This window comes from Stylophora pistillata, chromosome 2, assembly GCF_964205215.1.
Source record: "Stylophora pistillata chromosome 2, jaStyPist1.2, whole genome shotgun sequence".
Taxonomy (NCBI): Eukaryota; Metazoa; Cnidaria; class Anthozoa; order Scleractinia; family Pocilloporidae; genus Stylophora; species Stylophora pistillata.
Genome location: NC_142520.1, coordinates 11,752,201 through 11,758,819, shown reverse-complemented (window position 1 = coordinate 11,758,819; position 6,619 = coordinate 11,752,201). Strand labels below are relative to the sequence as shown.

Sequence of the window (6,619 nt, the reverse complement as noted above, 5' to 3'; positions counted from 1 at the left end):
GTTTTTTCAATTGTGGAATTGTTTTGACATAGAATACAAAAGACTTACATAAGTCAAAATTGGCTCCAATGGCTAAGAATCTACGTACCCCAAGGGAAGTTAATGAGTAACATTAGAAATAATCATCCCTAGTTACTATCTGGATTTTTCTCTTCTTCTTTTTGTTTTCTTTTTCCGTCGTTCTTTCATTTCGTTTTGATCAATGTTTCAGAGAAATTACTCTTTTAAAATTCCACAAAACAAGAGGCTTGTAATGGGCATATCTCATGCATAAATGATGTTTGAAGAAGATAGTAAACATGAAACGGTTATGAATCTTATTATCCCGCCTAATTTTGATTAATAATAAATGACGGTAAGAATAAAACTTCGCTGTTCAAGAACCTAGCAGTGCCAGAGATGGGCAACTGATGGTTGCTACATTTTACTCCCTTTATTGAAAATATTTTTAAAAAGCAAACTACCGTGATAGTGGGTTAAGAAAGTTTTTTTTTTTTTTTTTTTTTTTAACAATACTCTGAAGATGGTCCGCCGTCGCTGCCCGATGCTCGCTTTCATATTTCTTCTTTTTTTGTTTGGAGGTTGGTTCTACACCTTAACAGTTGCAAACCATGGTGAGTTAAGTTCGACATTCTTTTGTGTGGGTTAAATGAAAATGTAGACTTTGGCAACTCCGAAGCCTGCAAATCTGAAGTTGCAGGAAAGCAAGGGCCCGAAATTTAAGTGAAAAAAATTTGCTATGGTCAATAAGAGTAACTAATTAGAAATGATGAAGAAGGAAACCACGGTTTTACAAAGCGCTGAAAAATTTAGAAAGTTTCAAAACGAGTTGGAACAAACTCGATCGTGTGCGGGAACTTTATTTGGGGTATTTTGGTTGAAACTTTTCCGCAACGTTTCCTAAGTTTTGAATTTTTACAATATTTATTCAGATCAATTTCATCATTAAACAATCAGAAATACGCAATAAAAACTATCTTTTGGAGGGAAAGAAATATTATACCTGGTTGTTATTAACCAGCAATTCAAATCAAGCTTGCAGAGAAACACTGATGAATTATTCGGATGGCAATGAATAAGAGACACTCAGACTTTTGTAACTTGAGGAGAGAAAATCAAATAATGTAGTTATATCTAAAGGTTTTTGATGCTCAAGATTTATCTGTTGCAGTTTTTATTTGAGTCTCTAAAACCATTAGATTCGTAAAAATACTCATTGCATTAGCTATAGCAAATGGAATGAGTACGAAAACTGTGAGTAGTACTTCATATCATCGTAGCTTTTAACAGCAGGTGGTTCAAAAGTGTTTGACTTCAGTTCTATCTCCATGTCTTAAAATAACACAGTATTCATTCGAATCGTCTCATGAATGGAAGAAACAAAGGTATCCCTAAGAGTGCGGAACACAAGGAAAAACCTCTCGATTATTATGATTTTTACATGGAAACACCTTCACATGTTTTTGATCAATGAGGAAAACCACTAGTAATATTTTCCTTCATTTACGCTAGAGTCTTCAACTTTCAAGAGAACTAAGCCATACATAAATACATACATATACTTTATTTAGTCTCGAATTTGTAGTAGCTAAAGGATAAGCTAGTATCTTCGAGTTACAAGTAAAATTCTAAATACTACTAAAATGTAAAATGTAAAATGTAAAATATAAAATGTAAAATGTAAAATGTAAAAAGTAAAATGTAAAATGTAAAATGTAAAATGTAAAATGTAAAATGTAAAATGTAAGATTTAAAATGTAAAGTGTAAAGTGTAAAGTGTAAAGTGTAAAATGTAAAATGTAAAATGTAAAATGTAAAATTTAAAATTGTAACAGTCTAAAATTTAACTATGAGAGAGAGTCATACTGTAGAATCTTGCGCTTAAAATCAGAAAAGTCAGACGTTCTAAAAGAGTCCGGAAGAGAGTTCCATAGTTTTGAAGCCATATATGAAAAGGAGTGAAGACCATAAGTAGTAGTTTTTGTAGACGGTAGAGACAAAATATAATTTCCGCGTAGATTATAGGATACAGAGCGTAAACCAAACATATTCCTTAGATAGCCTGGATAGCAGTTAAAAAACAAGCTGTTGTACATTATAATTAAGAAAGTCTGAAGGCGTCTTTTACACAGAGATTTGGAGTTAACTTTGCTAAGTAGAGAGTCATAGGTAGAATTATAATCCTGCAAGATAGCTCTAAGAATTCGCTTGTTTAAAGTATCTATCTTCTCAGTACTACGCGCACCACTAAAGTGCCATACAGACGAACATCATCAAGCTAGTATGAGAATTATTTATTTCCGTTATCGTTTCCTTCATTTGAGAAATACCCTATACCTAAGCAACAACTTTGCTTGTCGAAACTCCAGGAAGCTGTTTGAAACAGACTATTTTGAACATTTTGAAAATGGGATTTAGTCTACGGCGAAAAATTATTTAGCAAACAAAAACTTCATCAGTTATATTGTAGAGACGTTTGTCTCAGTATCATGCCCCCTGGGCAGTATTACGAAAACTTAGACGCATTTTATTGATATGCCATTATATACTCAGCCTGTGTAAGGAAATAAAAGAACTCCTGCAGGGTAAGGTAGGTCCGTGAGAGGACCTTTAGAAGCAAAAACTTGCCTGAACTAACTTACACAGGACGAAATCCCACATTTCCACATCGCCATTATTACGATAAGAGATGTGTGGCCTACCATCTTACTGAAGGTATTTGCGCTAGATGGGTGCGTTGTGAGCTGTGTTGCAAAGAATACACGCCTTCTGACGACCCGCATGAATGTTATACCGGGCGATGTCGCGCATGCAGAGAAGATGTAGATTTGACATCGCATCAGTGTTACATCCAACGCGGAGAAGAAGAGGAAGACGAGCCCGTGAAAGAACCCAAAGACCTGTACAAAAAGCAGAAGCGACAAAATCCCGATGTCAGCCCTTACATAGACCCACCCATTTTTGTCTACGCCGATTTTGAAGCAATGATCGAGTCTGACGGTATCCATGTCCCTATCTTGGTGCGCGCCGAAACGGGGGACTCGGACGAGTGCCACACCTTTTACGGTCCAGAATGCTCTGGGGAATTTTTGGAATTTTTAGATACCCTGATCTACGGCACGGACAACCGATTCCTAAAGAAGATAGCATTGACGTCATATGCATATTTCCCAACCTCAGAGTATACGATAGTGTTTTTTTACAAGCACAACTCTTAAAAGAACACCGGAGATTTGAATTCATGATCCCTAGCGGAACGAAACAGTTGTCTCTATCATATGGAAGAGTGCAATTTAAAGATTCCTTCTGTTTCATTCCATCTTCGCTCGCCCAATTTTCCAGCACGTTTGGAATCGAAGAATTAAAGAAAGGGTTTTTCCCACACGCTTTTCACACTCCCGACAATGCGGAATATGTGGGTGCCTTACCGGATCGCATTCACTTCGACTCGCGTCCATGTCAGAGGAAAAGATAACCGAGTTTGAGGAGTGGTACAGAGAAGAATCTGCCCGTTGTCAACCACCCGCCGTGTACGATCTAAAACGTGAGTTGATCGAATATTGCGGTTCGGATGTTAAATTATTGATAGCCGGATGTCAAAAATTTGTGGCCGAATTTCGCGCGGTCGCCGATTTTGACCCGCTCGAAAAATGCTTGACCATCGCTCAAGCGTGCAATCGCTACTGGCGCAAACGAGTCATGGAGGAAGATAGCATCGCCTTAGAACCATGTAGTGGTTGGCATCGGGCTCGTCCACCGCATTCTTTGAAATCTTTAGAGTGGTTGTTGTGGAAGAGAGGCGCCGTGGAATTCGCATACGTCACGCAATAAATGGCGGTGAAGTGGGCTTTCATTTAGCTGGTCACACCTATCACGTGAACGGATATCACCGAGAATCGCGCACCTTTTTCGAGTTTCAAGGCTGTTTGTACCACGGATGCCGTACCTGCCTTCTGGATAGAAAACAAATCCCTCGCTGTACCATGGATTTAAACGTGGAAGCGTGAAGGAGTCAGACGGTTCAAAAAGTCAAAGCGTTGCGTGACGCCGGGTACACGGTCGTGGAAATGTGGGAATGCGAGTTTTCCGATCTCAAAAAGCAAGTTGGGGAGTGCCGTGACTTTGTCGCAGATTTACATCTAATGGAACCGTTAGAACCGCGCGAGGCATTTTTTGGTGGGCGTACTGGTGCCGTTTCGCTCTATCATCGGGTCACAGGCGATGAACAGATACGTTACGTCGACGTGACAAGCGAATACCCATGGGTAAACAAGAATGGTGTGTACCCTGTAGGGCATCCCGTCATCTTGTACTAGCCCGAAAATCAAGATCCCTCGGCCTATTTTGGTCTATTGAAAGAGGACGTGTTACCTCCCGCTCAGTTGTTTCACCCCGTGTTACCGTACAGACACAATATGGGCTCTGGTTCGTACAAGCTAACGTTTCCCTTATGCACCAAGTGTGTTGATGAAGAAAGTGGTAAACCGCTGCTGGAAAAATCTTACGAGTGCGCTCACACGGACGCCGAACGCACCTTGCGAGGTACTTGGTGTACGCCAGAAAAAAAAACTGTGTCTCTGGGGTATCGCGTGCTTCGCATTCACGAAGTGTGGCACTTTGAAGAATCTCAGGAAGGATTGTTTGCGCCGTACGTCGACACTTGGCTCAAAATAAAACAAGAGAGCGCCGGTTACCCTTCCTGGTGTCGAGAAGAAACAGATCGCATGCGATATGTGAGTGAATACGAGAGAAAAGAGGGAATTTGTTTAAACGCCGCCAAGATCACGAAAAACCCAGGTCGTAAAGCAGTCGCCAAACTGATGTTAAATTCGTTTTGGTGAAAATTCGGACAGCAAACCAACAAGTCGCAAACCTGCCAAATGACCGAAGCCTGCAGACTGCTTGACATGTTCAACGACCCGTTAGTGCACGTACAAGAGGTAAGAACTTTATCGCCTCAAATTGTGGAAGTCGTGCATCAGCAAGATTCAAAGGATCCTCTCAAAGGTATGACCACAAAAATTTTCATCGCAGTGTTTACCACGGCGTTAGCGCGTTTAAAACTATACGAATCGCTAGAAAGAGTACAACAGCAAGAGTACAACAGCAAGTTGGAAACCCGGTTTGGCCAAAATTCCGCTAGGCGATCATTTAGGCGATATGACAAATGAATTGGACGAGGGGGGCTGGATCGAGGAATTTGTGAGTGCAGGTGCGAAAAATTACGGGTATCGCACGCGACTCGGACATGTGTGTACCAAAGTGAAAGGGTTTTCGTTAAATGTGATGGGTAGGCAACAACTTAATTTTCAAGTTCTAAACGACAACGTGTTGAAAAAGCTCATAGATCATCATGACGCAGTCACCCACGTGTACAACCCGGTGCATTTCGTAAGATATCCCGTAGAAAAGAAAATTCGCACCGAACCGCAAATAAAAACTTACCAACTAGTATTCGATAAAAGGGTGATAGAGCCTGGAAGTTACGTGAGTTTTCCTTACGGATACCAAAGAATAGTGTAAACCATTTTTAGATATATTAGAGAGGAAAGTGACGCGAGTTTTCCTTACGGACACCAAAGAATAGTGTAAACTATTTGTAGATATATTAGAGCGGAAATTGCCATGCGGATACCAAAGAAACGTGTAAACCATAGATATTAAGCAATTTTTATTTTAAAACCTGTCCATTTCTTGTTTTTTAACAAGTATCGCCACGGACATTTTGATGGCTTTCAGTGTCGCCTCGGTTTCTCGAAGTTTTTCGACCAAGAACTTGACGATGCGAATCTTGGCTTCTTCCTCTTCCGCTTGTCGTTTGGCTGCTTCCGTCAACACCTTGTAGACGTGCGCCTCAAATTCCCCCTCGGACATGTCTTTATAGCTTTTCACTTTTTGTCAATTTCCCTTCTTCTCTGCCTCTCCTCTTCCTGCTCCTCTCCCGGTTCCTGTTCCGGTTAACTGCATCGTTGTAGGAGTACATGATCCAGAAACTCCCATTTTGTAGCAGGCATCATTAGTACTGCTATTATTATCATTATCGTGAACGTTTTGCCATTTAAGCTGTTAAAAGGGCAATGGTGTCACTAGATAAAGGAGCAAATGAGATATTTCATATTCTTCCTGTCTAATTTCTTTTTCCGTTTCTCATTATGATGATGATGATGATTATTATTATTATTACTATCATTATTATTGAATTTATTTTGTTATCCTCGAAGATTTTGACGAGAGCCGAGCTTCTATTGGCATGTGCAGCAATATCAATGCCGGACTCCGCTGCCGTTGCTGTTCCTGTAAAACTGGTTTTATTGGAAATGGAAACACATGCACAATTAAAAATCATATAAACCCTGTTGTTATCGTAGACTGGATTTGCATCTCATTACAGAACTGGCACACTTGATTTCTTTACAAACGCACACGATTTCTTATCGTGATTCTGAAACTACAGAATAAAATACTGATGGAAAAATAGCTAGACTCGTATCCAAGAAATATTGACGAGAACCGAGTATTTAACATGTCATATCTTTTCTTTCAACAAACATTACACCTGGAGCACTTTGACGGGGCGATAAAAAGATCAGCATATCAAAAATTGTGTCAGGCGTCCTAT

The 6,619-nt window shown here is 39.9% G+C and overlaps 1 long non-coding RNA gene across 1 annotated transcript in view; it reads left to right on the top strand.

Annotated features, from left to right (window-relative positions):
* The first annotated feature begins 495 nt into the window (after positions 1-495).
* LOC148737137 (uncharacterized) overlaps positions 496-6,619 on the top strand; it is a 9,638-nt gene continuing 3,514 nt past the window's right edge. The window contains exon 1 of the long non-coding RNA XR_015996140.1: positions 496-614. This is a non-coding gene — a long non-coding RNA (uncharacterized LOC148737137). The remainder of the gene's footprint in view (positions 615-6,619) is intronic.